The sequence below is a fragment of the Ambystoma mexicanum genome, chromosome 3q (genome assembly GCF_040938575.1).
Source record: "Ambystoma mexicanum isolate Mex_15411 chromosome 3q, UKY_AmexF1_1, whole genome shotgun sequence".
NCBI lineage: Eukaryota > Metazoa > Chordata > Amphibia > Caudata > Ambystomatidae > Ambystoma > Ambystoma mexicanum.
This window is the reverse complement of record NC_090926.1, coordinates 632130440-632146330: the sequence shown is the minus strand read 5'-3', so window position 1 is coordinate 632146330 and position 15891 is coordinate 632130440.

Below are 15891 nucleotides of genomic sequence, written 5' to 3'. Positions count from 1 at the left end.
CGCAATTTCAACAGAAAGTGGAACAGCCCACGCTTCACTGGCCCCCATCTGGTAGAGGAGGTATCAACGAGAGCAGTAAAGCTACCGGACAAACGTGCCTGGAACCACCTACACGACGTAAAGATCTACAAACTCCAGACCCGCCCCAGCGCCACCGACAGGGCCATTGGAAAAACAACAACAGCGTCACCAACGGAGGAAGAGACTTCTACCACAACTAACGGCCTAAGTGTCCCCATACCCTGCCACCCCTCAGATTCCCCAGAGACAACTACTAGAAAAGAAAGGGGTGATCCCCATACCGGCCACCCCATGGTTACACGATTAAAGAGTAAAGAGACTTCCGCCAGTTGAGCCCAAAACCCTCTGCCCATTGACCCCCTACCCACTGTAGTAATAACTGAACTGAAGGACATTGTCTTGCACATATACACATGTAAACACCTGAATGTTCTCTTTCTTTTCTCTCGCACATGCAGGTGCAGCGTATTATTGTACTACTAAGAAAGTAGATAACTAACCAATTCACTGCCCAGGATTAGATGGTACCCTCAGACGATAATTACCTGGAAGAATTGTCACACCAATTTGTATATGAAATAAAAAGGCCAACGTACCTGAAAACAAGGAGGGTACGTGTCTACTACACAGCATTCCTCTTGGCCATAGAACATTCAATGCCCCACCTCCAACCATACTTGCCTGCCCTAAGAGATAGATCGCTTAGATTGGCGTGGCAACAGCTCTTCGCCTGGGCACTGAAAGACTACTTGATAGGGAGAGCTTAAAAACGACAACTAACACTAATAACAAGCATATTAAGAATTTTCAGGCGAGCAACTGTAACGTCGCAAGAATAAGCTGCCGGACTGCAGCAAGGTAAGAGCAAAATGCCGGTGAAATTAGCATCTGTAATAAAATTGATAGGGATTTTAATGATCACCGGGTTCTTGGCTGCCTCTTTATGGCAGTACAGCTATGCTATCGATATTATTGCAGTACCCAAACCTAATACACCCCCACCCCCAGCTGCAACAGGTGTTACGTCAGGTGATACTAGTAAAATCCCACACAAGGAAAATAGAGTTAAACGCAGCACATACTCAGATAATAAAGGTATTGACAACTACATACAAGATTCAGCACACATCTCAAACAACATATGGTACCAACACATGACCCACATAGGTAAACAGACAACAGAAGACAGCTGCTACGTTTGCTCATTAATCCCATACGCCATGAGCAATTCTCGAACATTTGTTGCCACGGAGATAGATGAAAAAATAGCACGATGTATAATATACCTGGCACTGTTCCAGGCGAAAGGAAGATTTCAAGGGACAGTGGTGCAACTGGTGTGGAAAACACGAGATACATATCCATATGAAAACAACTTCCTCAAGACTTATTTGAGTTACCACAAGAGCAGTTTACATGCTGAAGGATTCAGATACATAACAAGTGGTCCTGAAAAAGGAGAAACAAAGAAAGTAACACTACAGTACCTACCATGTGATTGGTACGCCACTGAAGTCCCTGGTAAAAACTGATGTTGGGAAAGACCACTGGTGATAATAACAGGGAAGGTGTACATGAACAACAAATGGGACATAGGAGTGGTTGGCAGCAACATGGTAACTAGAGAAAATATTTCAACTATTGATGGACACAACCATAGATGTTGGATGACTTGGGTCAAGTACGTACCCATGCTCACGTGGATGGAGAAGGATGAAGACCCAATAACAATACTGCCGCTAAATGCGCCTGAGTTATGCTACCAACATAAAGGGGAGGTGGACGTAGGATACAACACCAACTGTGAAAGCGTGATGGAGTTATCTGAGGGGGGAGCAGGAACAGCAGTAGTAATGGACCATTACTGGGCCTGTGGAAAAAAGGCATACCACACAGTGCCCCCTCTGTGGAATGGTATATGCAGAATGGTGCACGTTAATGTACCATCACTAGTGGAACCCCAGAAACATGTCAATATGGCAAACTCCCCCAAAATGGATGAAGGGAACAAAAGGAAGAAGAGATCTGTACAACCTCAGAAGGGGCCAGAGAGCAAAACCGACGGCAATAATACTGTCCTGAATAGAAAGAAAAGACAAGGAGAACCTCTGACAGGAAATTACCTATGGGGAAGGTCGGAAACAGCACTCACTTCAATTCCACCAGACCACAGACTATTCAGCAGAGCAGCAATGTTCTTCTCCTCGATAATACATCCAGGACTACAGGCTTAGGCAAACGCAAAATGGCTCCAGATAACTCGATGGGAACTAATGATGACTATTAATTCTACGGTAAACGGATTCAATGCAATAAAAGAGGAACTGCGAGCTGTGAGGATGGTAGCACTTCAGAACAGATATGTACTGGACCTCCTCAGAGCAATGGAAGGAGGAGTTTGCGCTAAGATAGGACAATCATGCTGCACATTCACCCTGCTAACGATGCTGACAATGGTACACTGACAGAAGCAGTTTTACAATTGGCCCAGATGCACTCAAAAATGATGGATGAAAGTAAAGGTGTGAAAAAGGATGAGAGCTGGTTTTCAATATTATGGTCATGGATGCCATCTTGGCTGTCAGATGGACTGAAGATTATAGTTGGATGTACTATTTTGGCTGGAGCTACACTGATCATAATAAGATTTTGGAAGGCCCGGAAGGCACGCACCACAGACGAGATGATCGAAATGGTTGGTATGCACCTCTTGATGCCAACAGATGACGGCAAACACACAGGCACAATCATAAAAGAGAGAGAGAAGTTGCGCAACCAGATCATCACCAACCACCTGGACCCACCATCTGTGAAGCTCCAAAACCCAAGAAACCCAAGGAGCTACATAGGGAAATGGGTATACTGCACTCCTGGAGGAACCTGTGCATATATGTATTGGTCATTTGAAGACCATGTTAACCACTATGGACATTTGGGAGGAATAACTAAAATATGGAGAGTAAGAGGAGATAAAGAAAAGGATATGTTTGTGGTCGACAAGTCGACCAGAGGGGGGACTGAAGTGGGAGAATGGAAGAACAGGCTCCCGCCCTTCCCCTCTCGCGCTTGGCCTAGAAGATCACGGCCTAGACACCCACCACGAGAGGAGTTTGCCTATCTACCAGACGACCAAATACCCTGGTACAGGAACATACGGATGTGCCCACCTACCTGCCCAGCAGCCCGCCCTGTCCATGCCAACACCTGCGGCATGGATCAACTCGACTAAACCTACACGTCGTTAGAGATGCCATGACGACCTAGCCAACGGTCAGCACACCTGTGCAAACATGCACACCGGACACTCCCACACCAATCCACACGAAGAACATACTCAGTGCTATGACGTAGGCGACAGACATACCCACGGACGTGCATCTTTATTATTTTCCACATAGGCTCTCAAAATGCAGAAACGCAAGACGCATAATGAACTTATCTAAAAAGGCTTGCTCACGCTTCTTCTAAGAACCATGTACCATAATGAAGAGTATAACGGAGACACGATACTGAGGATAGAGCAATATGATACCGTAACCTAAAGCGCTCTGCATTAAACGGTTCCACCTATGCACCAGGCCCAAGTAGGCCGCAAGCAAAAGCTTCCATGAACATTGAATGAGTAAAAGCTCGGTTGCTGACCCTGCAGAATGAGCCCGGCAAAAGCACACCGCCAAGGGCACGATGTTGCAATCTCGCACGCTGCAAGCCGACGCCAAGGTCGCACCTGCAAGATAAACCAGGCACACAGTGGGAAAAACAATATTAATTGTGGTGAATTCTGCCTCAAACACGGTCCCACCTCACGTGACAAAGCCAAACCTGACAGGATGCCAAGCCCAGGAGGAAGGAGACGCCTGAATCCCACGTTTCAAGACACAGGCAGATACAATTAAAAGACTCATTGGACATCTGCAGCAGTGGGAGTAGTCGACCTCCCAACATATGAATAAATCCTCACATTGTTTACACCTACCCATAGTAAAACATTGTTGCAAATGACAGGTGCACCGCGAGCTGGGAACAGCGATAGTCTCAGACTGGGAGGCTCGCGAGCGGACCAATCAGAACATGGGGCTCTTATCACTGATGCCATTAACATTGACCAATCCTCAGAGGTCTTCATGTAACAATTTTCATGTATCAAATTGAAGGGACAGCCCAAGTATACCACCTGACTAACCCTCAACCACTAACACCGTTCTCTATATGTATGCTATACTAACCCTACCACTCGAGTAACCAATCCAGAGTGGAAATAGGTTTTTTGCTAAACTTTCTAAGGTGACGCAAGTAGCGCGTCATACTAAGGTAAAAAGGGCCTGCGAGCCCCACGATTGTGTGTGTGTCAGGACGGACGCGTACGATCCTTGACCCATCCCTGCCGTTTTGTTTAATAAACAGCAGAGTCACCTTGCTTCTTGCGTGTGTCTCATACTCTATCTCTTTTGGGATATACGGGAGGAGTTGGGGCCTCCCTGCCCGGAGGTCTACGGACGGCCCGGCCGACCCCGGCAGAATTTCCCCCCGACAGCAGACTGCGATATATCCAAAATGCCTTTGCAGCAAAAATGCAAAAGGCAAGAGACAACATAGTTAAAGCCAGAGAACAATCAGCAGAAGTCATGCCAGAGAAAGACTCTTTTAATCAGGGAGTCACTGATTCCTTAAATTGCACATCAGTCTCAAAAGCAGAACTGCTGGTGGTACTAAAAAAAATGAAACCAACATCATGTGCTGAAAATATACAACCTTCAAAAACTTCAAAAATTACACTAGAAAATAAGGAAATATTCACACCTGTTTAGGTTAAAATAATTAATGCATCTTTTAAAGAAGGTGCAGTACCGAAGAAAATGTAAAAAGTCACAATTACGTGGTTAAAAAGATTGGTCTTTACCCCAAGGACCCAGGTAATCTACATCCTATTACTAATGCTAACTTTGTCCTTAAAATATTGGACAAAATAGCTATGATCCAATTACAGAACCATATAGAGGAGCAAGCAGTACTCCATCAACAAAAATCTGGCTTCAGGGCAGTCCATAGTACAGAAACGGCCATGTTAGATCTGCAAAGCCATATGCTCGAGTTAGTGGACAGAGGTAAAACTGGGATGTTGGTGCTATTGGACCTTAGCACAGCCTTCGACCTGGTAGATCACCATCTCCTAATAAAAGCGCTAAAAGAAATAGCGGGATGCTCCCCGATTGCCTTGGACTGGCTCATATCCTTTCTTTCGGAGAGTCAAGCTAGAGTACACTGGGGGGAAATGTTTTCCGAGTCTCAATTATTTTCGGTGTACCGCTGGGAGCTAGCCTATCTCCGTTGTTGTTCAACATATATATAAAAAGTCTCTGTGATCTGTTGGAGGACGTTGGCATCTTTTTTACAAATTACGCCGACAATATGCAACTGGAATTAAAAATAGAGGGCGATCACACAAGTGGGAAAATAGCAGAAATCTACCACATAATAGACCAGTCGATGCAGCAAAACTGAATGTGCCTAAATAACACAAAGACAGAGCTCTTGATATTTGGAGCCAGCACAACCAGAGCCAAACTGGGAGAGGAGTATAATTTCTTCTCTATCAAAGAGGCCAAAATCCAAGTCTCGGGCAAGGTTAAGACCCTGGGGATGATGGTAGATGCCCAGGTGGGCTCAGAGGCTCAGGTCAACTATTTACACAAAACAATTCATACTATATACGCCTCATTAAAGCCATTAGACCCTATCTGAGCGAAGAGAATTCTGCAACTATAGCTAGAGCAATAGTACTATCCAGACTAGACTATGGATATGCATTGTTGTTGGGAGCAACAAAAAAAGACATTGCCAGATGTCAAGTCATGGACAATGATGCGGTTCATCTAGTGAAGAAACGAAAAACTAGGGAGCACACAATAGAGACAAGGAAATCATTGCATTGGCTAAGAGTTGAAGACAGAGTGAACTTCAAGTCAATGACAATCATTCACAGGTGTATCTTTGGAGAGGCCCCGCTATACTTCAAGAAACAATTTACAAGATATAGCCCCTCGAGACAACTACACTTAGCGGATAAAGGACTGATAAACGTGCCATGATACAAGCTCAAAGCAGGTATGGGCAGCTCCTTCACTGTTTTCGCGGCGCAACAGTGGAACAAACTACCTCCTAAATTACGGTTAGAAAAGAACTATCAAAAGTTTATGAAGAGCTTGAAGACTTGACTCTTTGAGTAAACTTTAATGCTTAGCAAAATAAGAACCCGGTGAGACAGAGGTTAATTCCAAATGTGACCATTACATGTTTGTTATCAGCGCTCTGATGCCTGCAGGCTGCCTGCGCTTTACAAGCACCCACAACGTAACATAACATAACAAAAACATTCAAAATTGGGTCTGAAATCTTTTTACAAACTTGTACGTAGGTACGTTGAATTGCACCACATGTATAAGCCGTTCAAACATTTTGGGACCAGCCTCTAATTGTGCTACCTCTTGGCAAACCGGAAGCAGACTATGTAAAATCATTCAAAATTGGGTCTTAAAGTATATTGCAATATTTCATGCAATTTAATTGAATGGCGCTAAAGTTATAAGCCATCCAAAAACTGTCTTCACCGACCCTTTAATGCAGAAATATGCATGCATGTCAACAAACCTTTGTCAAGTTCGTGTGCATCTCAGAAATGTCCCCGAACATCTCTGATGTTCTCGGACTTCGCAGATGAAAAAACACCCAATTTCTGGCTTTTTCTGGACACATTCCATCCCATCACTATCACCTCCCCAGAGATTGTTTCATTAGTTTGACAAGTTTAATGTTGTTTTTTTAATATGTTTTTAATTTGATGTCCACAGACTAAAGGTGAGAGTCACAAATCCAACAATGGCACCCATTTCAAAGGTTTTGATGGACCTCGCATTTTAAATGTGCCAATCAGCAGGTGCGTACGATGTCCTTGAATGTTATGTGGCTCCCTGACTTGTACAGAGGCATCCACGCCACCAAACCAGGAAGTGCATCTGTGAACCAGATGCAGGTATCACTGATTTTATGGACTAACATTTTGGGCATTTCAAAAAAATCTACTGGACGGTTTAACACTAAATTTGCAAAAGCACACTTTCGGCACCAGGCTGCCGCTCCTTGTGCAAGTTTGGTGGACATCTCTCCAGCGGTTTGGGCTGTACCTGCAATAAACATTATTTTACATTTATGTCTATACAGATTTCAAAGGTTTTGGAACCCCATATAACTTTGCCCCCCATTGACGAAACATTGCACAATCAAAGTATGCCATATACTTTGTTTGCAAAGTTTGGTGCAATTTTAGCAAACTGTGCAAAGTTATAAGACGCCCACAAACTGTTCTTTCTATGGGTTGAACAACTTAACCATAACTACAGAGCAGCTACCACAGGCCCTGTAATGTAATTAAACACAACAATATGCAATATAACTCTACTATGTAAAATCTAACTATAACCCACCCAAGAACACTGAATATGTAAATATAGACGGATAATATAGATGGGTGAAAGTCAAGCAATTGCAACCTAGTTAAACAGATATTTCTTGATAGAAAAAGGTGTATATTGGTGACTTATCAGTCTCTAGGGTCCCAAAAGTAGGCCATGTAGGGTGGACTTCACAAAAGTACCTTCATCTGTTTTTGTGTGATTCAACAACATTGAACTAGGCTTTTTACCACTGTGAGTGCAGGTTGAACCAGGTTCAGATGCAGCTAGTCACTGTGACCCAGGCAGCAAGCCAGCATTGATTCAGGTTTGAAGGGTTCCACGTTGGCAAACCTATTGTTTGAGATGGAGAAGGTGACAGACACTGCTGGCGCAATGTGATGCTGAACTGGGTCAATGCAGCAACACAATAGTTTGAGGTTTGAATAAGTGCCAGAGGCTGGAATGCAGGTTCTGAGGAATTGAAGGAATTAAAACATGATCAACGTGTGTGCAAGGATGGCTCACAGGGCTCAGAGCTGCAAAATAGAGGAATCCAGCTCCTTGGCTGTTCTGCTTCTGTGAGTCCCAAATAATGGGCTCAGCAACAAGGTGAGTCTGTTCTCAGTCCAGGGAAGTAGCTGACACCTGCAGAATTCCTTTACTTCAATTGAGGAGCATTGGTACGGGTTCAGCTGGCAGAGTGCAGGTCTTAGCCCAACAGCAAATGTATCTCTTCTCTGGGAGTGGTTAGTGGAGAAAGCTTGCCTCTGCCTTGGAACACCAGTCTATACCTCTGACCGAGAGATTTGGAAAGAACTCCTCTCACAATAAGTTACAATGAGTTTTTTCTTGTGTAAGCCAAAAGGAATCAAAGGGGATGGAGACTCCTACTTATACATGCTAAATGCCTGGTGGTGTTAAACGGGATATCATATTGTGCCTCCTTTACTGTATATATTGGCCTAAGCCCAGTCGCTCTACGAAGAAATCCGCGTTGCAAGGTTCTGACCTTAGATCGATTTAGCCGGCATCTTAGGTTTGTCCGCCATTTTGATTCTCACTCCAAAGTCACCCTGTGTTCTAAAATGGTGGACAGTGATCTTCTGTTTGTAACTTGGCCGCCTTGACCTCTGCATACAAATTAATGCTTAAACTGCCCGTAGGCCAAATGGTAGGGTCATGTAAGGAGACCTTGTCCTTCGTTGACCTGTTGATCGAGGATTACCTATGCCAACAAAACTGATCCGTGACCATATATTAAGCACAATGTTGTTTAAATACTGAATGTGAACACTTGTTGGACTACATTGTATAAAACATGTACGAAGGCTTCATGTTAAATCCAAAGACACACTATTGCCATTGTGACCTATTTGTGAATATACTAGGAATAATCTATATGCCTATAGATGAATAAATTAGAAGTGAACTCGGCATGAACCCCTACCCCTAGGAATGATTAACCTGTAGATGGGCTGGACATCATGTTAGAATTGTATAAAAGAGTGAATGTTCTGATGTACAGTGCCAGTCACTTCTCACACTGACAGGGCTGGTATTCGTTGTGATGTACTGAGGGCCAGATAGCTGTCTGAAACTTTGTTTCTTTGAAAACTGTTCAGTTGTAGAATAAAGATCTGTGTATCTTTGTAAACCCGCGTTTGGTGTATTTCCTTTTGTGGTACTTAGCCTCGATATTCTATTTTTGCTTTTACAGTGGGTTGGAATGCATGCAGGCTTTAAGGCTTTAAGGTCGATAATCCCTGTCAACATAACAAGTCACCTTTGCCTCCCTGCATCATACCCAAAGTGCTTTGCTCTGCGGGAAGTGCAGGAGACAGGGAGGAAAGAGAAGTCCTCAGGAAACCAAGATCGAGGAACCCTTAATTTAGTCCCTCTGTTCAGTTAGACTGCCTTAACTCCACCCCCTTCCCAAGCCTGCAGCTTCAATGGCCCTTTGAAACGCAACACCCTGAGTTCCGTCCTTTATTCATGGGTGTGCCTGTTTGAAGATTGGCTCCCCTGAATCCTCCTGATGAGAGTTTCCAGTGCTGGAGATGTGATATCCAAACTTCCAAGGGATCAAAGAAGGCCAAAGCCTTCCTGGCTATTGTCTTTCTGGTTGAGCAGAGACAGGAAATCAGACTAGAATCCACATATCCTTTCATTACTGACCTGGGCTCACAGGGTTGACATTTGCATGATACAAATGCGATGTGGCTGTAATAATTGTGTCAACTATCAGTCCCCATACTGTGAGGAACCAGGAATAAGACACAGATAGATAAGACTCATAGTGGTTCTAATAAACATGTGTTTAAATATAAAGTGGTTTAAAAATGCCTCAATGTCCCTAATCTATGAGGTATTTCCCTACCTCAACCAAAACTGAGGGCTTGTCCTCTGTCAAGATGTCTGAATCAAAAACTCCTATCCTAGTCCTCACATTCTAAAAGTAACTATAAGGTGTTATGGGTATTGTCTATAGCTTGAAAGTGCACTAACATCTAATAAAAGGTATACATCCACCAAATGTTCCAAATTGATAATGTTCAAAATCTAACTTCCTCTACTCTCTGCCCTCTGCAACTAATCCAAAACAGGACTGCAAGACTTGTCCTTGGCCTCAAGCCCAGGGACCATATCTCTTCAGTCCTGAAATCCCCCATTGGCTCCAAGCGGCTGCAAGGAAGTTCAAGACCCTCTATATGGTCCACAACGCTTTCTGGGGATGGGGACCACACAAATCCAACTATCTCTTCCAAAACACCTTCCTTCTCGAGCCCTTTGCACAGCCACCTCCAACTGAGGTTGAGATGTTTCTCCAGGCAGAGACTGCGTGCTTGATCTCTCTCCTCTTCTGGTGCCTCCCTCTGGAATGGCCTCCCTTCCCCTCTTAAACTTGAACTGGTCCACTTGAAGTTCCGCAGGCAGCTCAAGACCTTAATTTTCACTTCTTCTTTCTCTCTCTCTCTCTCCCCTGCTGACCTCCCTGTCTACTGCGCTGATTGGTTGCCTGGCTACCCACAGATTCGTACTGGGTACCAGGCTCCTCCTTTACTAGTCTCCCCTACACTGCCTCTGGGCCTACAGTGCACTTAGGGACTGTTACAGTTACCCTACAGTCCCATGCCTACTTGCACTTACAAAGAGCCACGCTTCTGTGGCTTCTAGTCATCAGAGCAATGTTGCCCTAATTGCACTTCCCCCTGTCATCTCGCTAGCACTTCACCCTTCTCCCCCCTCCCTGTACCTGCGTTGTTAGACTTTCACAATCTAAATGACACAAGACCTAGTAATATCATCCCCCCCCCCTCTGTCTTCCCGCCCTTGTCTTGTGGCACCTTGAAACACTTGTGTACAGGAGCATTATAAATGACTTATCATATCATTTCATATCATATCACAGTTCCAGGGAATTACTCCCTTCACCAGGTTTCTCTCCAGCAAAACAAAAGTTCAAAAGAATAACCATGTACTTTGTAGCCCAAGAGGATAACCCATTTCTCTTTGTGTTGCAACTCACTACTGGGCAAATGACTCCCTTACCCAGGTCTTTTCCACATTCACTGTAGTTCAAAATCCTAAGGGCATGAATCTTCCTTGGGATTCTCGTTTCAAAATACCACAAATGTAATTGGAAATCCTAAGGGCATGAATCTTCCTTTGCATTCTCTGACTCATAAAATGGCTAGTATACTCTCCTTCCAAGTTCTCTCACATAGTTCCCTCCTATAATTTGTTGCAGGTCCCATTCTTGCAAAGCACTGGGCATACTCTCCTGCCAGGTTATCTCAATTCACAAATACCTGATATACTCTCCTGCCAGGTTTTCTCATATGTCTTTGTACTTTCAAGGTCTGTGTATATCTGCTTTTCCCCAGGTTCATTTTATTATTGGTGTATTTATACCCCCACAAATATACAGACTTGTGAAACTCAGTTTGTGTTGTAAGCTATGGGGAAATTGCCTCCAATTCCATTTAGGGACCAGGAATGCCTTCTCCAGCTCTCTCCCAGGGCCCCGGCCTACCACTGTGGGCTCACCGGCTTTAGGACAGCTCCCTTGGCTTCTCCAACCCTGCTTGGGTCACTCTCAGCCTTCGCTTTCTCTCTCCACTCTAGACAGTGCTTTCCCCCGCTCCCTCCCTGGGCCCGACCTTCCACTTTGTGCTCACCCATTTTCGAATGGCATAATTGGCTTCTCTGACCCCGCTCAGGTCCCTCTCATCTTCCACTTTCTCTCTCCACTTCAGGAAGCATATTGCCTGCAGCTGGTGGGTATGTACATCACTCCGGCTTTCTCCTCTGCCTCCCGCTTAGTTGTCTCTCTGACCTGCGAAAATGCATCTCTCTGGCCTGTGCGAATGCATCTCTGTTCCAGACTCCTTCTCCATCAGCTTTCGTGATGTTTCTTTGCTTGTGTGTCCACCTGACAGCTTTGGTCCCACGGCAGTCATAAGTCAGTCGGGTATCTCTCCAGTTCTCCATGACTGCATCTTTGAACTGTAGTTAAGGGAGTCATCTGAAACGGATCAGATTTCCCCAACAGCTAGACCAATAATTTCAGTCTAACGGAGCAATCTTCACTCTGGTTGCTCTCTTCCTCATGTCAGTCTTTGTCACTGATAACACTGTGGTGTTTAAGAGTTCCATGAATAAGTGTTAGGTAAATTTGAGGCTTACTGCCACAATATGCCATGAGGGCCTGAAGGAGTGTCCCTAAAAGGGAATGAGGGATACCATGTCTCAACCAATGATGTTGCTTCACCCCCCTGAGGGATGCCTCCCCCATGTGGTTCTGCCTAAAATAGCCACCCCCAGGGTCAGGATAAGTTAGCAGCTGTCGCACCATGGCAACATGAGGAGAGGCTACCTCTGGGAAAGGAGTGATGACACCATCAGGTACATCACAATACCAAAACCTATCTATGGATTATTATTAGAGAGTACACTGCCACAGGCAGACAGTTCATAAATATTGTGGTCATCGATCAGAGGTGCAGATTTAAATGAATCTCTGTCTCCAATGACTTTGCTGCCACAGCAGTTGACCGACAGGGCACCTGTAACCTTTCAACCAGCTCTGAAGAGCAGGAGCTGCAGTTCAGGTGACTGGTGCAGCAGGGCACAGCTGTACACAATGCTTTTGTGGTTTCATCATGGTGGAAATAGGCTGTGGAACAGAAGGTGCAAAGTTAAGGTGGCTTTAGCAGAATTTCCATGTAAATACATTTTATTTTTCCTTGAGTTCCAGGGGTTTTGTTATTCCATTTATTTTTTCCACAGTAATAGCCATAGCTTATACCATGGCCAATTGCCAAAGCCTTTGGCCATGCCCACTATATATTTTAGTGCATAGTAATTGTTAATTTTATACAAAGAGTTCACCTCAATGAGTTATATTATTTCCTTCATGGATGTATCATCTTCTCTGTCCAGTCAGTTTTACATTGCCCCTCAAATAAATATGTTTACAAAGAACTGTGTTGACATACTTATTTAACTTGTAAACATGTTTACAGTTATATTTATAATTTATTAATAGACACTCATTAAAGTGTTATAGTAACTTTGCACAAACCATACCCACATTATATCTAAAACTGGAACTTTACAGAACGATCTGCCACACCTATGAGTTCAAATATTTTCTTTTTTTAAACTATTTTCTTTTATAGCCTCGGCTATCCCAAAAGACAGCAAATGGGCAGAATGTAGTTGCGGTTACACACGTCAGTTGTTGCTGCTATAAACACATGTGTGGTTAGACAAATTGCATCATTATGTATGTAGCCATGTCTATACACATATACACATATTTTGTTTAATACAATTGTGTACATATGTGTATTTTGTACTCCTTATATGTTGTATTTTGAGATATGCTCAATATAAGAGAACATGTCAGAACAATACAGAAACATGAATTAACGTGTTGCATCGTTTAATTTTGTTGTGAGGTTCAAACATAATGAGCTCATTTCTAGTGAGGTGAGCAGATGTGAGATGCAGTGTTTGCATTCTGTTCTATAGTATATCTACTGAGTGAGGCATCATGATGGTTGAGTGACCAAAATCTATGCCTTCGCTCTGTTTTACTGATGCGCAGCAACAGCCACAGCTTTAAGACATTTTGCAAATCGCATGAAACAGGGTGCAACGTGGAGGAAAAATAACCTCACTGCCCGTTCTTTCCCCCATGTTCCTGCATTAAAACAGCCAACGCATAAACATCAATTTCATGAACAAATAAGACACATTTGCAATTTGGTGTGCCCAAGGCTGGCATTGAACACAGAGCAGTTATGAGCATATCAAAAGCATTTTGACAATCTGTATCACAAGGTAGAGCTATATCTTTTTTCGCTAGTGCTAACAATGGCTTAATAAAAAGGGAGACATTCGGAATCCTCAGATTTTGTGTGTGGAACTGCCATGTCAGAGATAGTCTGTATTCTTTCTGGTGCAAGACACCTACCCTCCTTCGGCAGGAGGTATCCTAAATAGTCAACCTCTTGTTGATAATATTGGAATTTCTTCAAAGAAGCCTTGTGACTGTTGTTGCCAAGTGTGTTAACAACAACGCAGTGCCCTCCTTGCAAGCTTCCTCAGAATCTGAAGCAATAAGTAGGTAGTCAATGTACTGTATCAATGTTCAGGATGAAGGTAACTCTAAAGTGTACAGTTGTTCCTTGAGGGCCCTACTATAAATGATTGGGCTTTCAGTGTATCCTTGGAGTATTGTAGTGAATTTAAATGATAACCCCCCCCCCCAGAGTAAAAGCGAATAAGTACCTACTGTCAGTATGTATCAGTATGCTGAAAAATGTGTGTTTTAAATATAGCACAGAAAAATGAGTGGCATGGGCAGGAATCATAGTTGAAATAGTAAATCAATTACAAAATAGTATGGCAGTGAGTTGTCACCCTTCTTGTATACAGGAAGTATGGGACTGTTACAAGTGCTACCCGTAATCCGTTCGATGACACCTAGATTTACAAGATTTAAAATTATAATTTTCAGTGCAGCTTCTCCATCTACTGAAACCTTGTATTGTGGTATGCGCAGTCATTTGACATTGTGCTTTAACTGGATGCGTATTGGTTCTACATTGAGCATTCCCACGTCATTATCTCTAAGGGCACATAAATGAGTGGGTACACTTTGCAATTCATTGTATAGTATGGGGAGTGCTAACAAATGAGATGTGTGCTGCAGTGAAATAATCAAATATACACCATTGGATGAGCAGTCAATAACAGCATATCATTTCTTCAGTAAATTGAAACCTAACATGTTTTCACCAGTTAGTTGTCAATGGAAAAGGGCATGCGTCAGTAAATGGTCCCAGAGTAATAGGTACTGGTGTGGAGACCAGACTTATTACAGGTGTACCAGCAAATCCTACAGAAACATTATGATGCCCTGACAGAGGAATTTTTGGAACCGAGAGGTGATCAATGGAGCACTTCTGTGTACCAATATCAACTAGAAATTGTGAGGCTGGCAAATCCCCAATGTTCATTGTAATTGTTAAGAATTAGTGCAGTACAACTGGTGGGGGACTACACAAGAATTATCTCTTGGTATTAGGTAACCCACCTTTTAATATAGGCCTGTATTACACACGTCAGCAGTGTGACTGAGCAGCCAGGGTTATTTTAAGAGGGGTAATTTGAGATGTAGAGTTGCACAATGAAATCAGTAAATACAAGTAACAAATTAAACACGTATACACTCAAAGTTATACATTAATTTATTTATTTATACACACACATATTTAAAGCATTCTTTAAAAAGCAGTAATTTGCTGTAACATTAATCGCAAGTTAGGATTCAATTCAAAAACTGAACAATAAAGCAGGTGAGTAATTCATTCATATGTTACACATTTTCCAGTACCCAGAGGTGACGTCATTTGAGGTCAGTAGAAAATGTATATTGTATAACCTTTGCAATATTGAGTTTTTAAGGAAGGAAAGGTTAGGTTCAGATCAGAACAGACTGATAGTTTATAAGAACAGGTAGATTCCCCCAAAGGGATACAGGCAGTCTATATCCCAGCATTAAAGTGTTCAACATTTAAAACCTGTGAGGGAACATGCGCTGCCAAAGCCAATAGGTTCAGAAGGAGGCCTTAAGGGAGCAAGGACAGCCAAAGTCAATGGACTAAGTCAAAGGTCTGATGCTCTTCTTCTTAGAAATATGTTCTTAAATAGTCAGTGTTCAAAAGAGAAATCACAGCAACTCAAGATGAGTCACCTTTCGAAAGCACAAGCTATAAATAGTAGATTTTGCAAGATGGGTGAGGGCAAGAAACAACAAATGGAGGAGTTTAAGGGTAACCTGAATTTTATAATAGTACTTGAACTTGAATACTGAATGTATTCCTAGTACTCAACTAATTGAGTGTGG